The sequence below is a fragment of the Arachis ipaensis genome, chromosome B4 (assembly GCF_059453495.1).
Source record: "Arachis ipaensis isolate K30076 ecotype BB chromosome B4, ASM5945349v1, whole genome shotgun sequence".
Classification (NCBI taxonomy): Eukaryota; Viridiplantae; Streptophyta; class Magnoliopsida; order Fabales; family Fabaceae; genus Arachis; species Arachis ipaensis.
In genome coordinates this window covers 22,850,688-22,857,080 of record NC_142439.1, presented here as the reverse complement: position 1 = coordinate 22,857,080, position 6,393 = coordinate 22,850,688, and the positions used below count along the sequence as shown (strand labels likewise).

Sequence of the window (6,393 nt, the reverse complement as noted above, 5' to 3'; positions counted from 1 at the left end):
TCACTACGCCCAGCACTCACGAGTTTGAAGCTCGTCACAGTCATTCAATCCCTGAATCCTACTCGGAATACCACAGACAAGGTTTAGACTTTCCGGATTCTCAAGAATGGCCGTCCATGGGTTCTAACTTATACCATGAAGACACTAATAACTCGGATTCGGTCCCTTGTATTAGATATCCAAGAGATATCCATTCAATCTAAGGTAGAACGGAAGTGGTTGTCAGGCACGCGTTCATAAGTTGAGAATGATGATGACTGTCACGATCATCACATCCATCATATTGAAGTGCGAATAAATATCTTAGAAGCGGAATAAGTTGAATTGAATAGAAAAATAGTAGTACTTTGCATTAATCCTTGAGGAACAGCAGAGCTCCACACCTTAATCTATGGAGTGTAGAAACTCTACCGTTAAAAATACATAAGTGATGAAGGTCCAGGCATGGCCAAATGGCCAGCCCCCAAAATGTGATCAAAGGATCAAACTAAAAATGTTCCAAAGATAATCCAAAGATATAAACATAATAGTAAAAAGTCCTATTTATACTAAACTAGTTACTAGGGTTTGCAGAATTGAGTAAATGATGCAGAAATCCACTTCTGGGACCCACTTGGTGTGTGCTTGGGCTGAGCATTGAGCTTTACATGTGTAGAGGTCTTTCTTGGAGTTGAACGCCAGTTTGTAACCTGTTTCTGGCGTTTAACTCCACTTTGCAACCTGTTTCTGGCGTTTGACTCCAGAATGTAGCATGGAACTGGCGTTTAACGCCAATTTATGTTATCTATCCTTAATCAAAGTATAGACTATTATATATTGCTGGAAATCCCTGGATGTCTACTTTCCAACGCAATTAAGAGCGCGCCATTTGGAGTTCTGTAGCTCCAGAAAATCTACTTTGAGTGCAGGGAGGTCAGAATCCAACAGCATCTGCAGTCCTTCTTCAACCTCTGAATCTGATTTTTGCTCAAGTCCTTCAATTTCAGCCAGAAAATACCTGAAATCACAGAAAAATACACAAACTCATAGTAAAGCCCAGAAATGTGAATTTTAATTAAAAACTAATAAAAATATACTAAAAACTAACTAAATCATACTGAAAACTATATAAAAACAATGCCAAAAAGCGTATAAATTATCCGCTCATCACAACACTAAACTTAAATTGTTGCTTGTCCCCAAGCAACTGAAAATCAAATAGGATAAAAAGAAGAGAATATACTATAAATTCCAAAATATCAATGAAACTTAGCTCCAATCAGATGAGCGGGACTTGTAGCTTTTTGCCTCTTGAATAGTTTTGGCATCTCACTTTATCCATTGAAGTTCAGAATGATTGGCGTCTTATAGGAACTTAGAATTCAGATAGTGTTATTAATTCTCCTAGTTCAGTATGTTGATTCTTGAACACAGCTACTTTATGAGTCTTGGCCGTGGCCCTAAGCACTTTGTTTTCCAGTATTACCACCGGATACATAAATGCCACAGACACATAACTGGATGAACCTTTTCAGATTGTGACTCAGCTTTGCTAAAGTCCCCAATTAGAGGTGTCCAGGGTTCTTAAGCACACTCTTATTTTTGCTTTGGACCTTGACTTTAACCGTTCAGTCTCAAGTTTTCACTTGACACCTTCACGCCACAAGCACATGGTTAGGGACAGCTTGGTTTAGCCGCTTAGGCCAGAATTTTATTCCTTTAGGCCCTCCTATCCACTGATGCTCAAAGCCTTGGATCCTTTTTATTTACCCTTGCCTTTTGGTTTTAAGGGCTATTGGCTTTTTGCTCTTGCCTTTTGGTTTAAAGAGCTTTTGGCTTTTTCTGCTTGCTTTTTCTTTTTCTTTTTCTTTCTCTTTTTTTTCGCCATTTTTTTTTCTGCAAGCTTTTGTATTCACTGCTTTTTCTTGCTTCAAGAATCATTTTTATGATTTTTCAGATTATCAAATAACATGTCTCCTTTTTCCTTATTCTTCAAGAGCCAACATATTTAACATTCACAAACATCAACTTCAAAAGACATATGCACTGTTCAAGCATTCATTCAGAAAATAAAAAAGTATTGTCACCACATCAAAATAATTAAACTAGTTTCAAGGATGAATTCGAAACCATGTACTTCTTGTTCTTTTGTTTTTAGAACAGTTTTCATTTAAGAGAGGTGATGGATTCATATTCATAACTTTAAGGCATAGACACTTAGACACTAGTGATCATATAGTAAAGACACAAACATAAATAAAACATAAAGCTCAAAAATCAAAAAATAGCAAATAAATAGACAAGGAGATTAAGGAATGAGTCCACCTTAGTGAGGGTGGCGTCTTCCTCTTATTGAAGAACCAATGGTGCTCTTGAGCTCCTCTATGTTTCTTCCTTGTCTTTCTTGCTCCTCCCTCATAGCTCTTTGATCTTCTCTAATTTCATGGAGGATGATGGAATGCTCTTGGTGCTCCACCCTTAGTTGCCCCATATTGGAACTTAATTCTCCTAGGGAGGTGTTGATTTGCTCCCAATAGTTTTGTGGAGGAAAGTGCATCCCCTGAGGCATCTCAGGGATTTCATGGTGAGGAATTTTTTCATGCTCATGTTGAGGTCCATGATCTCTTATTTGCTCCATCCTTTTCTTAGTGATGGGCTTGTCCTCTTCAATGAGGATGTCTCCCTCTATGTCAATTCCAGCCGAATTGCAGAGGTAGAAAATTAGGTGAGGAAAAGCTAACCTTGCCCAAGTGGAGGACTTGTCAGCCACCTTGTAGAGTTCTTGAGGTATAATCTCATGAACTTCCACCTCTTCTCCAATCATGATACTATGGATTATGATGGCCCGGTCTATAGTAACTTCAGACCGGTTACTAGTAGGAATAATTGAGCGTTGAATGAACTCTAGCCATCCTCTAGCCACTAGTTTGAGGTTAAGCCTTCTTAGTTGAACCGGCTTGCCCTTTGAGTCAATTTTTTATTGAGCTCCTTCCACATATATGTCCATAAGGACTTGGTCCAACCTTTGATCAAAGTTGACCCTTCTTGTCTAGGGGCGTGCGTTTTCTTCCATCATTGGCAAGTTGAACGCCAGCCTTACATTTTTCGGACTGAAATCTAAGTATTTTCCCCGAACCATAGTAAGCCAATGCTTTGGATTTGGGTTCACACTTTGATCATGGTTCCTTGTGATCCATGCGTTTGCATAGAACTCTTGAACCATTAGGATCCCGACTTGTTGAATGGGGTTGGTGAGAACTTCCCAACCTCTTCTTTGAATCTCAAGTCGGATCTCCGGATACTCATTCCTTTTGAGCTTGAAAGGAACCTCAGGGATCACTTTTTTCTTGGCCACAACTTTATAGAAGTGGTCTTGATGGACCTTTGAGATGAATCTTTCCATCTCCCATGACTCAGAGGTGGAAGTAATTGCCTTCCCTTTCTTCTTTCTAGAGGTTTCTCTGGCCTTAGGTGCCATAAATGGTTATGGAAAAATAAAAAGCAATACTTTTACCACACCAAACTTAAAATGTTTGCTCATCCCCGAGCAAAAGAAGAAAGAAAGAAGTAGAAGAAGAAGAGAAATAGGGGAGAGGAAGAGAGAGTAGGTTTCGGCCAAGTGGAAGAAGATAGGGTTGTGTTGTGTGAAATAGAAGAAGGAATGAGGGGTTTATATAGAAGTGGGGAGGGGTTTAGGGTTCGGCCATTTAGGGTTGGGTTTGGGAGGGAAAATATTTTGAATTTGAAGGTAGTGGGGTTTATGGGGAAGAGAAGATGGATGTGAGTGGTGAGGAGGTGATGGGAAAGAGTGATTGAAGTGATTGGTGAAGGGCATTTGGGGAAGAGAGTTATGAAAAGGTGTGAAGAGGAGAGAATAGGGTTAGGTGGGGATCCTGTGGGGTCCACAATCATGTGGGAATCCTGTGGGGTCCATAGATCCTGAGGTGTCAAGGATTTTTCATCCCTGAACCCTTTAGACGTGTAAAACGCCCTATACATGCAATCCTGGCGTTTAACGCCAGACTGCTGCCTGTTTCTGGCGTTAAACACCACTTCCATGCTCTGTTCTGGCGTTTAATGCCAGGTAGATGCTTGTTTTTGGCGTTAAACGCCAGCTTGGTGCCTGTTTCTGGCGTTAAACGCCAGACATGTTTGTTTCTGGCGTTTAAATGCCAGACTGTTCTCCTCCAGGGTGTGCTGTTTTTCATTCTATTTTTCATTCTGTTTTTGATTTTTCAGTAGTTTTTGTGACTTCACATGATCATCAACCTAAAGAAAACATAAAATAACAATGGAAAATAAATAAATATAATTAGATAACATTGGGTTGCCTCCCAACAAGCGCTTTTTTAATGTCAATAGCTTGACAGTGAGCTCTCATGGAGCCTCACAGATGTTCAGAGCATTGTTGGAACCTCCCAACACCAAACTTAGAGTTTGAATGTGGGGGTTCAACATCAAACTTAGAGTTTGGTTGTGGCCTCCCAACACCAAACTTAGAGTTTAACTGTGGGGGCTCTAGTTGACTCTGTAGTGAGAGAAGCTTTTCATGTTTCCTCTCCATGGTTACAGAAGGAGATCCTTGAGTTTTAAACACAAGGTTGTCCTTATTCAGTTGAAGGATCAATTCTCCTCTGTCCACATCAATCACAGCTCTTGCTGTGGCTAGGAAGGGTCTTCCAAGGATGATGGATTCATCCTCTTTCTTCCCAGTGTCTAGGATTATGAAATCAGCAGGGATATAAAGGCCTTCAACCTTTATTAACACATCCTCTACTTGTCCATAAGCCTGTTTTCTTGAGTTGTCTGTCATCTCTAATGAGATTCTAGCAGCTTGCACCTCAAAGATTCCCAGTTTCTCCATTACAGAGAGTGGCATGAGATTTATCCCTGATCCAAGGTCACATAGAGCCTTCTCAAAGGTCATGGTGCCTATGGTACAAGGTATTAAGAACTTTCCAGGATTCTATTTCTTCTGAGGCAATGTCAGTTGATCCAGATCGCTCAGTTCATTGGTGAGCAAGGGAGGTTCATCTTCCCAAGTCTCATTACCAAATAATTTGGCATTCAGCTTCATGATTGCACCAAGGTACTTGGCAACTTGGTCTTTAGTAACATCTTCATTCTCTTCAGAAGAAGAATACTCATCAGAGCTCATGAAGGGCAGAAGGAGGTTCAATGGAATCTCTATGGTCTCTAGATGAGTCTCAGATTCCTTTGGTTCCTCAAAGGGATACTCCTTATTGGTCACTGGACGTCCCAGGAGGTCTTCCTCACTAGGATTCACGTCCTCCCCCTCCCTTGTAGGTTCGGCCGTGATGGTTAAATCAATGACCTTGCACTCTCTCTTTGGATTTTCTTCTGTATTGCTTGGGAGAGTACTAGGAGGAGTTTCAGTGACTCTTTTACTCAGCTGGCCCACTTGTGCCTCCAAATTCTAATAGAGGACCTTGTTTCATTCATGAAACTTAAAGTGGCCTTAGATAGATCAGAGACTATATTTGCTAAGCTAGATGGATTCTGCTCAGAATTCTCTTTCTGTTGCTAAGTGGATGATGGAAAAGGCTTGCTATTGCTAAACCTGTTTCTTCCACCATTATTAAAGCCTTGTTGAGGCTTTTGTTGATCCTTCCATGAGAAATTTGGATGATTTCTCCATGAGGGATTATAGGTGTTTCCATAGGGTTCACCTATGTAATTCACCTCTGCTATTGCAGGATTCTCAGGATCATAAGCTTCTTCTTCAGAAGATGCCTCTTGGGTACTGTTGGATGATTCCTTCAATCCATTCAGACTCTGAGAAATCATATTGACTTGCTGAGTCAATATTTTATTCTGAGCCAATATGGCATTCAGAGTATCAATTTTAAGAACTCCCTTCTTCATAGGCGTCCCATTACTCACAAGATTCCTTTCAGAAGTGTACATGAACTGGTTATTTGCAACCATGTCAATGAGTTCTTGAGCTTCTGCAGGTGTTTTCTTTAGGTGAATGGATCCACCTGCAGAATGGTCCAATGACATTTTAGATAATTCAGACAGACCATCATAGAATATATCCAGGATGGTCCATTCTGAAAGCATGTCAGAAGGACACTTTTTGGTCAGTTCCTTGTATCTCTCCCAAGCTTTATAGAGGGATTCACCTTCTTTTTGTTTGAAGGTCTGAACATCCACTCTAAACTTACTAAGCTTTTGAGGAGGAAAGAACTTGGCTAAGAAAGCCGTGACCAGCTTTTCCCAAGAGTTCAGGCTAGCTTTAGGTTGAGAGTCCAACCATATTCTAGCTCTGTCTCTTACAGTAAATGGGAAAAACATGAGCCTGTAGACCTCGGGATCAACCCCATTGGTCTTAACAGTATCACAGATATGCAAGAATTCAGTTAAGAATTGAAAAGGATCTTCATATGGAAG

General features: G+C 40.5%; 1 non-coding gene across 1 annotated transcript; it reads left to right on the top strand.

Moving 5' to 3' along the window:
• Positions 1-6,061: 6,061 nt before the first annotated feature.
• On the top strand, positions 6,062-6,165 carry LOC148566909 (small nucleolar RNA R71). The gene has a single exon (XR_015881559.1). It is a non-coding gene; the product is annotated as a small nucleolar RNA R71 (small nucleolar RNA).
• Positions 6,166-6,393: the final 228 nt, after the last annotated feature.